The 17121-nt window shown below is 38.4% G+C and overlaps 1 long non-coding RNA gene across 1 annotated transcript in view; it reads left to right on the top strand.

Moving 5' to 3' along the window:
• Positions 1-3973: 3973 nt before the first annotated feature.
• Positions 3974-17121, top strand: part of LOC111820277 (uncharacterized) — a 47017-nt gene continuing 33869 nt past the window's right edge. The window contains exon 1 of the long non-coding RNA XR_002823828.1: positions 3974-4309. This is a non-coding gene — a long non-coding RNA (uncharacterized LOC111820277). The remainder of the gene's footprint in view (positions 4310-17121) is intronic.

Here is a 17121-nt window from a genome sequence, read left to right as displayed (position 1 = left end):
ATGCTGGCTTACAGTCTCTACCATCATCTGGTTTAGTCATCCAACAAGAAGAAATGACTATGAAATTTCAGCAATAAAAAATGAACATGATTAGAGCTGAAGACCTTAAGTGCTTGCTTTTTGCCCGTTGACTAGATAACTATAACTATCTGCATTATCTATGCAGCATGGAGTTTTTATTATTTTCACATAAAGACGTCTGGTTTTGGTAATGACAGAAGTGTTTTTTAAAAAGCCTGGTTTTTCTCAATATACCTTTAAAGGTTTTTAAATTGTTTCGTATCTGGTCAAGTTGAGATTTTTAGGAACCTCATTTTTAATTTATAATAAAAGTTTACAACTTGATTTTTTCCAAAAAGTCAACAAATGGCAAGTACCTGTTAATAAAGTTCTTAAAAAAAGATGTATAAATTGGGGGAGGAGCCTTGGTGGTGCAGTGGTTACAGTACTCGCTGCTGTAATGGGAGAAAGATGTGACAGTCTGCTTCGTTAAGATTTACAGCCTTGAAAACCCTATGGGGCAGTTCTACTCTGTCCTATAGGGTCACTACAAGTCTGAATCAACTGGATGGCAGTGGGTAAGCATTGGGGAAATTGGGTGAAGGACACATGGGACCTCTCTGCAACTTCCTGTGAATCTGTAAGTGTTTCAAGATAAGAACTTTAAAAAAAGAAGTGCTTGTGTCTTAAAGTGCTTGTGACTATTATAGTTTCTATTGCTTGAAAATAAGCAGAAAAATCATAGGGCTGCCTGGATTTTATCCGGAGAGGAAGAGGCACTATGCTCACTGAACAAACTTAAAGGGACAATGAAAGACAAAATCAAGTTCCTTGTATGAGTGCGCTAAGTGATGATTGCTTGTTCAAGATATCCATTACATATAATATTCCCTTTTTCTTAAAATGCTTGATACCCTTAGTTTTGATGACATGAGACTCTCTTTAATTTACGCATGTTTCTTCTCACTAAATATGTTCCTCTTTTAGTATTCTCTCTCTCATTTGGTGGTGCCATTAGCCAGGTAGTCACCCAAGTCATAAACCTTTTATCATAAACCTTTGTTTCTTTCCTGTCTTCACTACCCCAATTTCCCCTGCTCCCTAGAACACAATCAATGAGCAATTCTTGTTGACTTTACTTTCTAACATTTCCCCCAGTATTACTTCTCTTATTTTAGCTTTCATTCTCTTTCACTTGAATTAATGCAGCATCCCAACACTACAAACCTGCAGCCTTGTTCTCCTTAACTCCATCCTCTGTCAAGAAGCCAGAGTGATCTCTCTAAAATGCATCCAACCCTGCCATCCCTAGCCTAACACCCTTCAATAATTATGCATTGCCTATAGGAAAATTTGAAACTCCTTAAGGTGCCAGTCAAAGTTCCTGATGGTCTGATCTCTGCTACCTCTAGGCTAATCCTTCTCTACAACCTGACTCACCTACGTTATGCAGATTCTTATCTTCATGCCATTGTACATGCTCTGTCCTCTGGCTTGAATGTTCTTGCTTGGAATACTTATACATATTCATACATGCGTATACACTCTCCCATGATTTTCAAGACTCAATTCAAGCATCAAGGCTTCTAGGAAACCTCCTTTGACCCCATTAGGCCAGGTGAGGTTCCCATCTCTGTGCTCCCCGTTGCTGTCACTTAGACTGTGCCTATGGTGTAAGTGCAGTCCTACTTCAGGAGTAGAAAAAAGGATTAAATTATCTCAAAGTCTTTCAATTTTTTTTTCTTTTTAATTAACCCATAAGGCAGTCTGTGTCATCTGGCATATCTCATTCATCATTTATTCAAATCCAATAAACAGTAGTTAATTGCTTCTGTGTAGGATGTAGGAATTATGTTAAAACCACTGCTGTGGAGTCTTTCTGACTCGTAGAGACCCTATAGGACAGAGTAGAACTGCCCCATAGGGTTTCCAAGGCTGTAAATCTTTACAGAAGCAGACTGCCACATCTTTCTCCTGTGGGGTGACTGGGTTTGAACCACTGACCTTTCGGCATCAGCCCAGTGCTTAACCACTGTGCAACCAGGCTACTTAGGAATTATGTTAGGAACAACAAAAACAAAACAAAACAAAAAAACAAAAAACTGTTGCCATCCATTGATTCTGACTTAAGGAGACCCAATGTGTTACAAAGTAGAACTGAGCTCCATAGGGTATTCTCAGCTGTTATGTCTTGGAGAAAGTACAGCTAGAATGTTCCTTAGAAGTTAAGATGGCAAGACATCGTCTTGCTTTTTTTGGACATGTTATCAGTAGGAACCAAATCTTAGAGAAGGACATCATGCTTGATAAAGTAGAGGATCAGAGAAAAAGAGAGACCCTCAATGAGATGGATTGACATAGTGGCTGCACAATGTGCTCAAACATACCTACTACTGTGAGGATGGCACAGAACTGAGTAATTTTTTTGTTCTGTTATACAGAGTCGTTATGAGTTGGAGCCAACTTGACGGCACCTAACAACAACAATCTTTATGGAAGCAGATTGCCAGGCCTTTCTTCTGTGGTGCTGCTGAGTGGGTTCAAACCACCAACCGTTTGGTTAGCAACCAAGAACAAACTGTTTGCACCACCCAGGGTCCTCCATGTTAGGGACAGGGGATGTAAAAATAAGTGAGGCATGCAATATGCATTTTAGATTTGCGGTCAAATAGGGAAACCAGGGCAAGACTTTCTTGAATAAATTAACAACTTGCTCAATCTGTGTTAACTTTGAGATGATCCCCAGAGAAATGCTCTGTTTCTGAGTCATGCTGAAGGAGAACTCATGCTGGTGCAGAGGTTTCCTGTGGTCAACACACTCATACCACTTGTATCTTTGAGTACGTATGGAGCCACAGGCTCTCAGTAGCAGCTTGTGCCAGTTAATTTATTCTGAGCATTTCAGCGGTAAGATCAGCTATAAGATGAGGCATTTGGAAAACTGGTCTTTCTCAATGGCACTATCCACAACATAGTGAAAGAGCTTTCTGAAGAACGAGAAGGATTTACGGCGGTAGTACGGCGGTAGTAACCCGGTGAAGTTGAGACTTAGAATGTTTTCTGTCATCAGAGAGTCATGCTGCTAGATTTCTACCACTGTTTTTCCTATCTTGATTCTAAACATTACCCTGTTTTTATTGTTATTTTGGTTGAAAAGGATTAGAAAATGTTATAGTAAAATATTGTAGGAACTATAGAAGACTGAAAGTTCTTGGTGTGATGCCTAGTCCTTTATGATACCAAACAATCAGTGTACGGAAACAAGAAAGCGTGTCTGCAATTTTGTTAGCTATCAAAAGGACCTTTAGAAGACAAATTGGAGAAGAAATGCTGCCTTTCTTTTTATAATATGACGAAGAGCTAATTCAGCTTCTTTAACAGAAACTCAAATAAGCCCGGCCCTTTCAAAAAGCCTTTATATTCGATGTAAAGGAAAATGTGTCTTCAAATCCTCAGAGCTCAGCTTCCACTGGTTTGAATGGGAGCTGGACATTCAGAGCCAAAGGCTAATTTTGGTCTGTGTGTTTCCCCAATAAGTTCTCTTGGGTGATCATTTTAGCTTCAGCAAAATGTTTCCTCTAGCTATGAGAGCCAGCGTTTAAAAGTTTAAAGCAATGCGAATAGGCCAAAATCTAAATCAATATTCCATAGAACAAATAAAAAGAAAAGAGATTTCAGTGGCAGGCACATGGTATGTGCTACAATTCCCTGGTAGGCAGATCAAGGCGGTTGCAACAAGAACTTAAAAATATAAGAGTCTAAAAAGCAGATGTTAACAAAACTATTCTCTCCCCTTCAGTGAGAAATAACTGGTGAGGTTTTCAGATCAAGACATTGGGGTCATGAAGAGAAATACCATTGTGTAGTGTCAAGTGAGAAATACAGGGCAAAAAGGATTCAGATCAATAGGCAGGAGCTTATTTATCTTCCCCAATGCCAATTATTTTTATCAGAGTTTGTACTGACTGTGTTTAGCTTTTAGGTATATTACTTTTGTTAATATAGTAGTTTATATGGAAAGTACATGGTATGAATGCTGTGTTTTCTCCACCTGCCCTTCCTCCTTTCAACTGCCCCTTAGAAGTCCTGTAACAAATAACATTTGTGGGGAGGGCGGCTTGCCTGCAGATCTCTAGGGCTCTGAAGATTACTCATTATCTTTTGCCCTCTGAGAACACTGAGTGATTCTAGCTTCAAACTGATGACTGGAAGATACACTACTTTGAAAGAACATCCAAAAGCAAGTTCATCACAGGTCCAGTTGATTGTGACATTTTACTTCACTGTAACAGCAATTCGAGATGTCATGGTAAGAAAAACAAACCATAGGAATGCATAGAACTTTCAATATTCTTTAAAGGCTGGGTTTAGTATATGATAGTTTAATTGCTGAAATGCCTAGTGCATTTTATCATGAGGAAAATTTACCTTTTAAGAATATTCCATAGTAATTACAGCAACAGTAGTAAAAATAGATGGAATCTGTAGAGTGACTTATGCTCCAGAACATAGTTTTACCTTATCTCATGAACCTCTAAAGCAGCTTATAAAAGGGATCCTTGGTTTCTTTCAAAGATAAGTTCTTAGTAGGTAAGTGCAAAAGCCCAAAGAAATAATTTTTTTTTTTTAATGAAAAAAAGCATATCCGGAGAGGGAAAACTAGGGAGGTCTGAATTATAAGGTGACCAGTCTTAAAATATCCAGTAACTTGACCTGAAAATGCAGTGAGTATACCTGAAAATATGTCAGGAAATAGATCCTCCTTGAATAAATAAGGGCTACTGAGTCATTGCAAAGGTGTTATCAAAAAACAAAACAAAACAAAACAAAAAAAAACCATTGCCGTTGAATTGATTCCGACTCATAGCGACCATATTCTGATTACCCTTCCTTTCTATTTTCTACTCTTGTGGAAATTAAAATTTTCTGAATCTTGCCTCTATTTTGAGATACTAAGACTTTACTCAATGAGAAAATGCATGTGAAAGTGCTTAAACATGTGAATTGTTTTTCATTCTAGATGATATCTCTTACCATTCTTGGAGTGTAAATCTAGTAATTTTTGAAACTTTTTATGTTCTTTCTTTTTTTTTTTTCTTAACCTCTATACATAAGTATAAAATATCATCCTTGTCCTAGGACAGTTTGCTGCCACAAATGCAACAGGGTACTAGGTAGTATACAAGATAGTATACATCTGGAATAGTAAAAGTTTAGTAAGAAAATCATAGGAACTCTTCATTTGGGCTGGAATAGCTATAAACACATTGCCATCGAGTTGATTCTGACTCATAGCGACACTGCAGGACAGAGTAGAACTGTCCCATAGGGTTTCCAAGGAGCAGCTGGTGGATTCAAACTGCCAGCTGTTTAGTTAGCAGCCGAACTCTTAACCACTGCACCACCAGGGCTCCAGAATAGCTATTGAAGTTCTATATAGAGAATATTAGAGGATTTTGATAGAATAAAAGGAGAAGGCATAAATGCAAGAGTAGGGAGGGACTAGAAGTCATAAGAACAAGGAGAAGAGGAAAACACGACCACTTGAGACATGCAGGGAATATTAATGAACGTGTACATGACAGATATAGCTGAAACAGCTTGACAGGAGGGGAAGGTTTGTACTGAGGGGCTAGTGGGAGCCATAGTTGAAAAGTAGTTTGGGACTGATCTCTGGGGAACAGAACACTAATCTACAGAGTTGGAAAATTCTTTGGCAAGGTGAGCAACTGAGGTTTCTAAGAAGGGATGTGACTCAGTGAAAAAACATATTTTAGACAATTTAACCTGGCAGGCATGTCCAGAAAGGGGGAAAGACTAGTAGCAAAGAGAGCAATTAGGAGGTGGTGATGAAGGTCTAGACTTATTCCATATATTTCTGTGTTTGGGGAACACAAAATTCTCTAATGTTTCCTGAGAGTCCACCAATCTCAGTAACTCTAAACCTAATGGGACACTTAATTTTAATCTACCGTAGGGATTATGGATGTATCTACTTTGTTAACTAAAGAAATAAAACCGTTATGGAGCCCAGTTTAACTGAAATGTACAATTGCACAGACTCAGAATAGCAGACGCTCAATTCATATAATCCTTTAAGACTGTTAAGTAAAAATTACTACCTCATCTAGGAGAGAAGGGGATTTTATTTCAGGATTTTGGAGACTGACCAAACTTGCCTCGATGGATCATTATTACTTTCCCTCAGCATGTTGGCTTTCCACAGATTAGTGTAGAGTTCATACTGCCTGCCTCCTTAATTCCTTCAGTGGGCTGCTTGTAAATGAATGAAGACTGTCCTCATGTCCTTTCTGGAGAAACCAGAGGTGCAGCCAATCAGTGTCCTCGCCTACAACTTAGTTAACTGGCAGCACATTGCCTTGTTTACTTTTCTAGGACTGACTTTTCCAGGCGTTATTACAGAGCAGAAGAGTTTAACTAAACAGGAGCTATGGCTTTTCTAAATATTGGCGAGGTCAAATTCTACTGAACTTTAGGATTTGGAACGATCTGGGTACGTTCTTTTGGTACTTATTATTCTCTCTGCAGCCCTGTTTTTTGTGGTGCTTACTGTTTTGGATGTCTCTTTAAGTTAAGATGTTGTTTAGGAGTTGGTAAAGCTGGCAGACTATGACATTACATGCTGTATTATTCATTGTTTGGTGACTAGACTTCATATCTGTGGTAAAAATAAACATGATGCCTCTCAGCTTACTTCAGTCCATTCAGTACTCTCTGTGAATGGCTTCCTGTAATTGTGTAACTCCCTTTAAAGAATGTATGAAGAAGAAAAGAAGAATCAGTCTTAACCTTGAACTGCATGACATAATTTTTTAGGAGCATGCTGAATGGCAACTTCAGTTTACAGGGAAATACAACAATCACCTTCATTGGCACTGTGAGCATGAAGAGATATTTTTCTTTGACAGCTCCAATTTTTCTTTCCATTCTTTCGTTTGGAAGCAGTCATTTTTATGAGTAGACGTCACAGGTAAAACCCAGGTTGTAATTTTTCTCATTAAGATGGAGGCACTGATTTCTGGCCATGTTGGTTTTAACTTTACTTCATAAATGTACCAGTAGGTGTTGCTATGCTAGCACTAATGTTGACTCTGCAAAGATAAACTGGTCACTTTGTGGTGAGTGGGTTCCTCGAACTATTCTAATTTGGGTATTCCTTGTTAAAGATCAAAACACTGTCCCCAAATACTGAAGGCCTGATGGGATTATTTTGAGTGCACAATAAGTTTTTAAACAAAGAGGTTCTTCTATTCTGCTATGTCAATTCACAAGACAGAAGATAATTTCATTGACTTCGCAGTAGTTAAAGTATTTTGGCCTTTGAGAGAGAAAGCAAGAACCAATTTGTACAACTAGAAAAAAAATCATTTTTATCTTTCACTCTTCTTTTCCTAATTTATTCGTTTTATTCATAATACATATTATTTTTATCTGAGTGTCCTAAACCCACATTTAAAAAAATGTAAATGTGAAGGTCTCTTTGCCTGGTAAAAGCCTCCAGGCATAAATAACCTTTGAAGCATTTTCTTGTTTGTCAGACAAACAAATGAATTTACACAAGACCCATAGTTTAACTCTTTACAACATACCTCAGTGTTTCAAGTATGTTTACATTAAAAAGTGTTTTCATATTTCTATGCATAGGCAGAAAAAAAAAATGATTTCCTTGTGTTAACCTCCATAACCCTACCACCTGTACTAATTATTAGACAAAAGCAACAGATGCTACTGCTTCTGTTTTTGACTTAAATTTGCTAAGCAAAACCCCAAAACTTAGCAGAGTGAAATGTTTGAGAACCCATGTTCAACGACGAGGTTCTTAAAATTAAAAAAAAAAAAGTTCTGATAGTTGTATCTTAGGCAGTAAGCCAACCATTTCAGCGTGTACTTTGATAAAAAAAAAAAAATGCAGTTGTGTATATGTACTGCTTTTAGGAGTCCTCTTTGCACAGTAGATGAAGTGCTCGGCTGTTAATCGAAAGGTCAGTGGTTTGAAACCACCAGCAGCTCTGCAGGAGAAATGTGACAACCAGCTTCCATAAAGATTACAGCCTTGGAAACCCTATGGGACAGTTCTACTCTGTCCTATGGGGTCGCTGTGAGTCATAATTGACTCAGTGGCAGTGGGTTTGGGTTTTTTATACTGCTTTTACATCTCCAAGTTTCCTCAGTCGACCAGGCATACGAAATGTGAACAGTGAAAATCTGAACCTGTATTAAGCTGATCTTTTTGTTTTCTCAAATTGCTAACCACAGCAGAAATCTATATACTTTGGTCTGAAAACTTGTGCTTTAAGCTGAACAACATTGTTTTGAAAACGTGAACATATATTCTGGAACACAGTGAAGAGGAAGACATTGGGTGAAGGAAAGAAGAAAGAATAAAACTAGGCGGAGATGAGAGAGAAGTTGGTAGAAATGTGAAGAATGAATGGGAGTATGAAGCTGTTATCTTTTTGTTTTCATAGTTGCAATTACTCAATAATACGAAGCCGTAATAGTTTATAAAGCCTTTAGCAGGTAGGGCTGAATCACATGAGCCAAAGAGAATGTGGATTTTTCTATAAATCGCTCAGTGCACATTTAAAAATAATCTCTAATAAAAACAGTAAAGTACTTCTGTTGTAGAAATCTCTTAGTGCTTTTTAAATTGCAAAACAATAAAGCATCTTGAGGAGTAGGGTTCAGAGCAACGTAAATACATCTAAACCTTTTCCCATATTATTTTGTAAGGAATTTTCATTGATTTTTATAGTCATGTAATTTGCAATCCACAATCTTTTTCCCCTGTCTCTTTCCTCCCTTCCTCCCTCTTTTCCTCTATGCTCCCTTTTCTCTGTATTTCTTAGTGGTGTCATTTGGGGCAACTTCAGTATATGTTAGATAGCTCAGTCAGACTACACAAGGTAAAGGAAAAACACCCAAACTGTTTCTCTCCCTGTAGCGTTTCATTATTGAAATGCTCTGAAGTCATGGGTGGTGAGTGTGAAAATGTGGAGATGTAGATTGGTTGGTAATCAACTCAATGCTGGTAGTAACCAGAGATGTAGCATTCTAATCAGTCTCTGCAACATCCTGTGGAAGCTGAGTTTAATTCAAATAAATGGCCCATGATACAGACTCACTCCCCTTCAATTCGGTTTCTCCCCTCTGGTGAATTCTTCAGCAGAATTTCCCACTATTTAGTGACTAAATTAAAATTTGTAAGTTGTAGGCAACTGAATATAACGGCAATGATGTATCCATAAAGCATTAAAATTACTTAGACCATTCCATGAAATGAACATTCTAACATAATAACACAGTCAAGCTTTGGGGTGGGGAAATAATAAATAACAGCAATAAAATATAAAGGATCATTTATCTTTATTTCTGAAGAAAAGATTAAAAAGGTAGATGCTTTTTAAAGTGTGATTTAAAAGGAGTTAGGTGTGAAATTTCCACTCAATAACAAATAATTATATTTATTTATTGACTGCTTAATATGGGCCAGACGTTTTGCTAAGCATTTTACATACATTATTTCATTTAAACTTCACAACAATTTAATGAGGTAGATACTGCTATTACTTATATTTTACATACTAGAAAACAGGCTCAGAAAGCTTAAGAAACTTGCTCAAGGTCACACAACTTGTTAGTTCTGGAGCTAGAACTCAAATCCAAGTATGTCCGACTCCAGAGTTTGGGTTTTTAAACCCTGTTATGGGAATATAATTAGAAAATACTTATACATTTAGTTTTTCATTATTTTTAATTTATTTTGTATGAAGTGTTCATCTTAAAGTATGTGCTCAAGTCAAAGAGATAACTAAAAATGTGGCATGTTTATCAAGTTTAAGTCAGACTTCCTGCCCTGCAGGCATTTGAAATGGAAAGTCAAGCACTAATGTATGAAACTGTCAAATAATAAGTCAACAAATTATAAGACCATAAAAGATTAGAGTAGATAAGTGTTAGGGTTGAATTGTGTTCCCCAAAAAGATATGTTGAAGTCCTAAGTCCTGTGCTTGTAAATGTGACCTTGTTTGGGTAAACAGGGTCTTTCTTTGAAAGATTATCCATTAAATGTACTTGAGTAGGGTGGGTCCTAATCCTAATCCCTTCTGAGTGGTGTTTTATGAAAAGAGAGAAGAGATAAAGACACAGAATCTCACACACAAGGGGAAGGCGTCATGTGAAGATACACCTAGGAGCAGCAAAGGAGCACCAAGGATTACCAGTAGCCACCAGAAACTAGGACAGAGGCATGGAACAGCTCCTCTCTCAAAGCCCTCAGCAGGAATCGACATATCTAATACCCTGATTTGGACTTCTAGCCTATAGAACAGTGAGACAATAAATTTCTGTTCTTTAAAGTCACTCCCTTTGTGGCACTTTGTTATGGCAGCCCTGGGAAACTATGACAATAAGGATAGTGGAGGAGACTTCGTGAAGGAGGCGAGACTCTGAAGGAACTGAATCCTTCACAAATATAGAGGTGTATGAAAGTTATCAAAATAGATAGGTGGAACAATATGAAAATATCTCTAAAGCTGAATAAATCACTATCAGGAAAAAGTGAGGCAAATACACTAGCTCAGCATTTTTCAACCATGGTTGCACATTAGAGTCATCTAGAGTGCTTTTGAAAAATTTAGACGGCCTAGGCCCCACCCTTCACCAATTATATAAAAATTGTTGGCAGAGGGACTTGGGTAATGGTATTTCTTAAAAGCTCTTCAGGGGATTCTAATGTGCAGCCAGTGTTTAGCATGACTGATAAAGCTGTACTGGGGCATTTGTGTTAGGGTCAAGTAAAAGTAAAGCCAAGTGGGTACTATGTAGCCACAAAAGGCAGCCAGATCCTGGTGTTAGACTTGATGGTCTAGGCATGTGGGTATAACTGGAGGTTTCTGAGCAAGAGAAGTCAATTTAATTCAGTTCTGCTAACAAGAATTGAATACTTGTTACACAAAAAGTACTGCAGAGGAACATGAAGAGATGAACAAAATCTGGTCTCTGCCCTTTAAAGTTTCATAAATATAGCAGGAGGTATATTGACAGTGGTATTAAAGCATGCATATGTTAAGGACGAGAATAGAAATGTAAGGACACTGGTGATTCAGTGGTAGAGTTCTCCCTTTCCCTGTGGGAGACCCAGGTTCAATTCCTGACCAACGCACCCACCTATGTGCAGCCACCATCACTATGTCATGGAGGCTTTTGTGTTGCTATGATGCTGAAAAGGTTTTAGTGGAGCTCCCAGACTAAGACAGACTAGAAAGAAAGGCCTGGTGATCTACTTTCAAAACCTCTATGGATCACAAAGGTCTGATTGCAACCAATCATGTGAATGGTGCAGGACTGGGCAGCATTTTGTTCTATTGTGGGTGGGGTCACCCTGAGATGGGTGCCAACTCAACCGCAGCTAACAACAACATAATAGAAATGCAGAAGCGCTCTGAGACTACTTAGGGATACTCTATTTTTGCTTGAGAATATCTAAAGATTTCAAGAAGGAGATACCTATCATTTGAATTTTGACTCGAAAGACGAATGAGATTTTTAAGAGAGACTTGAGGACAAGAGCCTTCTTAGTACAGAAAGCAGTGGAGCGCAGAGACTCAGAGTTTATTTGGGTGAAGGCAAGATGGTGAACAGTGGGAGGAGCTCAGTGAGAAGGGGAGAGAATACAAAGAGAAAGAAAGGCTGTAAGACCAGAGTGCTGAAATGTCCACCTGAAGGTCAAAGTGTGACCCCTGAACTTCAAAGACTGCATATGCTGCTCAAAGAGGAGGTGAAGGTGTAGCTTAAGAAATCAGTAAGAAAGGAGGAGCTTGTCATTGCAGGATGTAAAAAGCACTGACTAGTGATGAATGAGAAATATTTAGCTATTGCTCCTTTTTATGGATTGAATTTTGTTCCCCCCCAAAAGATATGTTGAAGTCCTAACCCCCAGTACCTGTAAATGTTACCTTATTTGGAATAAAGTCTTTGCAGATGTAATCAGTAAACATGAGGTCATACTGGACTAGGGTGGGCCCTACTCAAATATGACTTATAACCTAATAAAAAGAGAGGAGACACAGACAGACTCAGAGGGAAGACAGCCATCTGAAGATGGAGGCAGAGAGGGAGTTATGCTGCCACAAATTAAGGAATGCCTTGGACTACCAGAAGCTGGAAGAGACACGGAAGGATTTTTCCCTAGAGTCTTTGGTGAGAGCATGGTCAGATTTGGACTTCTAGACTCCAGAACTCTGACAGAATAAATTTCCATTGTTTTAAGTGGTGCAGTGGTTAGGCATTCAACAGCTAACCAAAAGATTGGTGGTTTGAACCCATCCAGTGTCTCTGTGGGAGAAAGACCTGCAATCTGCTTCCATAAAGATTATAGCCAAGAAAACCTTATTTAACAGTTCTACTCTGTCACAGGGGGTTGCTATGAGGGGGAACCCACTCAGTGGCATCCAACAACAACAACAATGTGTTGTGCTTTGTTTTGGTAATCCTAGGAAACCAATACATTCCTGAAATGGATTATATAAAACTTTCCATGCATTCTCATGACTGCATTACTCTCTTCCTGCCCTTTTCTAGCTGCTGATATCCTAGCACTCTTTCAATTCCACTGCTTCTGTTAAGTTTTTCTATGACCCTTTTTGAAAGACTTAATTTGAATTTTCCTTTTCACTCTAAAAGCACTTTGTTTAAATATGAGTTTCAGCATTTATTATATCTTATTAGTGTATGAATGTGTGTGGTTCTCCATTAGATTGTGAGTTTCTTGAGGAAAGAAACATTTTACTAATGATTAATACAATCAGACACAGGTATAAGAAAGTGTAAGTGGACTATCTTATCTGGATCATAGGGAGTACAAACATATTTTAAAGTAGAAACTATAATCGTTTAAAATAATTTATTGAGCCCTTAAGGAGCCCTGGTGGCGACGGTTAAGCGCTAGGTTGCTAACTGAAAGGTTGGCCGCTTGAAATCGGGCTCTGCAGGAGAAAGACCTGGCAATCTGGTTCCAGAAATATTACAGCCAAGATAACCCTGTGGGGTAGTTCTACTCTGTCACGTGGGGTCGTGATAAGTTGGAATCGACTCAATGGCACACAATAACAACATTGGGTTCTTATGCACTAAACTTATATTTAAATTCATACTTTCCGTAAACCTGTGAGGTAGGCATTATTATTCCCATTTTTTAGATGAGAAAATAAAGGCTAAGAGTGGAAAGCAACTTGCTCAAGGTCATAAAATTAGTTGCCTAACTCCAAAGCCTCAAAATATTAACCAGTGCACCACACAGCAGTGATTCTGTCTTAAGCATTTGTCAGAATCACCTGAAGGGTTCAGCCTGAATCAGTAGTATGGGATGGGGCCCAAGAATTTACTTTCTAACAAGTTCTCAACAGTTTTGAGAACAATTGCCTAGAAAGTCTGATGTAATTGGTTTGTGATGTTGCCCAGCAATCATGTATTTTTTTTAGAAGCTCTTCCAGTTGATGGGAAGAAGCTACTGTTGAGAACCACTGATCTCAATCATGGAGAGCCTTGAACACTAATTTGACTTGAATGTAGTATCAGTTTAGAACTGAGAGGGGTGCAATGACAGCTGTGCTTTGTGATTACGGGAGGAAATGAATTTGGTGGACATAATAGATGAGGTGTTTTAGAGTAGGGGAGATGCTAAAAGTCAAGTCTTCCCCACATCTCTGGTATCTTGTACACTACAGACAATCAGATCTTCCTAAAATGCTTTTTTCATCAAAGTGTTATTTAGGAATCTACAGATGATCCCAACAAACTGCTAGCCTCAATAACCTGGTTCCACCCTCCCTTTCAAGTTACATTTTACAGCAACACTTCCACTGTGATTAGGCCAGGCTTTTCACCATGCCAATGTCCAATGTTATGCTTTTACTTCTTCACTTCCCTTCAACTATTTTGATGGACACTCTTACCCCTTTAGTTTTGCCAAATCCTATTTACTCTCCTAAGCCTTCTATTAAAAAATATTTAAATATAAAATTAACAGTCATATGGTTAAAAAAAGCAAATAACCCTGAAAGATTAATAAAGGAAACGTAAATCCCCTCTGGTCTCCAACCCTCCCAGTCTGACTCCCCAGAGGTAAGAATCTTTACTTCTTTTAGCAGTTCAACTCTTCTCTTCATGCTGCTATTTTACAATCGATCTATTTTGTTGTTGTTGTTGTTGTTAGGTGCCATCGAGTCGCTTCTGACTCATAGCTACCCTATGAACACTGCCTGGTCCTGCTCAAGCATTATTATGCTTGAGCCCATTGTTGCAGTCACTGTGTCAATCCATCTCATTGAGGGTCTTCCTCTTTTTCGCTGACTCTGTACTTTACCAAGCGTGATGTCCTTCTCTAGGGACTGATCCCTCCTGACAACATGTCCAAACTATGTAAGACGTAGTCTCGCCATCCTTGCTTCTAAGGAGAATTCCAGTTGTACTTCTTCCAAGACAGATTTGTTTGTTCTTTTGTCAGTCCATGGTATATTCAATATTCTTCCTTAACACCACAATTCAAAGGTATCAATTCTTCTTCTGTCTTCCTTATTCATTGTTCAGCTTTCGCATGCATACGATGAGACTGAAAATAACATGGCTTGGGTTGGGCACACCTTACTTTTCAAGGTGGCATCTTTGCTTTACAACACTTTAAAGAGGTATTTTGCAGCAGATTTGCCCAATGCAATGCATCTTTTGATTTCTTGACTGCTGCTTCCATGGGTGTTGATTGTGGATCCAAGTAAAATGAAATGACAACTACAATATGTTTATCATGATGTTGCTTATTGGTCCAGTTGTGAGGATTTTTGTTTTCTCTATGTTGTGGTGTAATCCATACTGAAGGCTGTGGTCTTTGATCTTCATCAGGAAGTGCTTCAAGTCCTCCTCACTTTCAGCAAGCAAAATTGTGTCATCTGCATAATGCAGGTTGTTAATGAGCTTTCTCCAATCCTGATGCCCCATTCTTCTTCATATAGGCCAGCTTCTCAGATTACTTGCTCAGCATACACATGGAATAAGTATGGCGAAAGGATACACCCCTGATGCACGCCTTTCCTGACTTCAAACCATGCAGTATCCCTTTGTTCTCTCTGAACAACTGTCTCTTGATCTATATACAGGTTTCTCATGAGCACAATTAAGTGTTCTGGAATTCCCATTCTTTGCAATGTTATCCATAATCTGTTATGATCTACACAATCGAACACCTTTGCATAGTCAATAAAACACAGGTAAACATCTTTCTGGGATTCTCTGCTTTCAGCCACGATCCATCTGACATCAGCAGTGATATCCCTGGTTCCACGTCCTCTTCTGAATCCAGTCTGAGTTTCTGGCAATGCCCTGTTGATGTACTGCTGCAGCCACTTTTGAATGATCTTCAGCAAAATTTTACTTGCATGTGATATTAATGGTATTGTTCGATAATTTCCACATTCAGTTGTATCACCTTTCTTTGAAATAGGCATAAATATGGATCTATTCCAGTTGGTTGGCCAGGTAGCTGTCTTCCAAATTTCTTGGCATAGACGAGTGAGCACTTCCACTGCTGGATCCATTTGTTGAAACATTTCAATTTGTATTCCATCAGTTCTTGAAGCCTTGTTTTTCGCCAACACCTTCAGTGCAGCTTGGACTTCTTCCTTCAGTACTATCAGTTCCTGATCATATGCTTCCTCTTCAAATGGTTGAACGTTGACCAATTCTTTTTGGTATAATGACTCTGTGTATTCCTTCCATCTTCTTTTGATGCTTCCTGCATTGTTTAATATTTTCCCGGTAGAATCCTTCACTATTGCAACTCAAGGCTGGAATTTTTTCTTTAGTTCTTTCAGCTTGAAAAATGCCAAGCATGCTCTTCCCTTTTGGTTTTCTATCTCCAGCTCCTTGCACATGTCATTGTAATACTTTACTTTGTCTTCTCGAGCTGCCGTTTGAAATCTTCTGTTCAGTTCTTTTACTTCATCATTTCTTCCTTTTGCTTTAGCTACTTGACGTTCAAGAGCAAGTTCAAGAGTCTCTTCTGACAATCATTTTGGTCTTTTCTTTCTTTCCTGTCTTTTCCTGACCTCTTGCTTTCTTTATGTATGATGTCCTTGATGTCCTTCCACAGCCTGTCTGGTCTTTCGTCATTAGTGTTCAATGCATCAAATCTATTCTTGAGATGGTCTCTAAATTCAGGTGGGATATACTCAAGGTCGTACTTTGGCTCTCATCGACTTGTTCTAATTTTCTTCAGTTTTAACTTGAACTTGCATATGAGCAATTGATGGTCTGTTCCACAGTTGGCCCCTGGCCTTGTTCTGACTGATGATATTGAGCTTTTCCATTGTCTCTTTCCACAGATGTAGTCGATTAGATTTCCGTGTATTCCATCTGGCAAGGTCCATGTGTATAGTTGCCATTTATGTTGGTGAAAAATGGTCTGTGTGATGAAGAAGTTGTTGATCTTGCAAAATTCTATCATGTGATCTCTGGCATTGTTTCTATCACGAAGGCCATGTTTTCCAACTACCGATCCTTCTTCTTTGTTTCCAACTTTTGCATTCCAATCTCCTGATTGCATGTTTGATCAATTTCAGACTGCAGAAACTTGTAAAAGTGTTCAATTTCTTCATCTTTGGCCTTAGTGGTTGGTGCATAAATTTGAATAATAGACATATTAACTGGTCTTCCTTGTAGGCGTATGGATATTATCCTGTCACTGAGAGCTTTGTACTTCAGGATAGATCTTAAATGTTCTTTTTGATGACAAATGCAACACCATTCCTCTTCAAGTTGTCATTCCCAGCATAGTAGACCATATGATTGTCTGATTCAAAGTGACCAATACGAGTCCATTTCAGCTCACTAATTCCTAGGATATCCTCATTATACAGGACATCCTAGGATTTCCTTATTATAACTATATAAATATGTATTGTTCTATGCAGATCTTAGTAATGTGCAATTCTCATTTTATTTTCTTCTACAGATTTTTTTCCCCTGAAAGTTTGAATGTCATCTTTGTTGCTATGTTTTCTTTCAAATAATAACCCATAACTTTTTTCAAACGCTTTACAATATCAG

Source organism: Trichechus manatus, unplaced genomic scaffold, assembly GCF_000243295.1.
Source record: "Trichechus manatus latirostris isolate Lorelei unplaced genomic scaffold, TriManLat1.0 scaffold00032, whole genome shotgun sequence".
Classification (NCBI taxonomy): Eukaryota; Metazoa; Chordata; class Mammalia; order Sirenia; family Trichechidae; genus Trichechus; species Trichechus manatus.
This window is presented reverse-complemented; position numbering and strand designations above follow the sequence as displayed.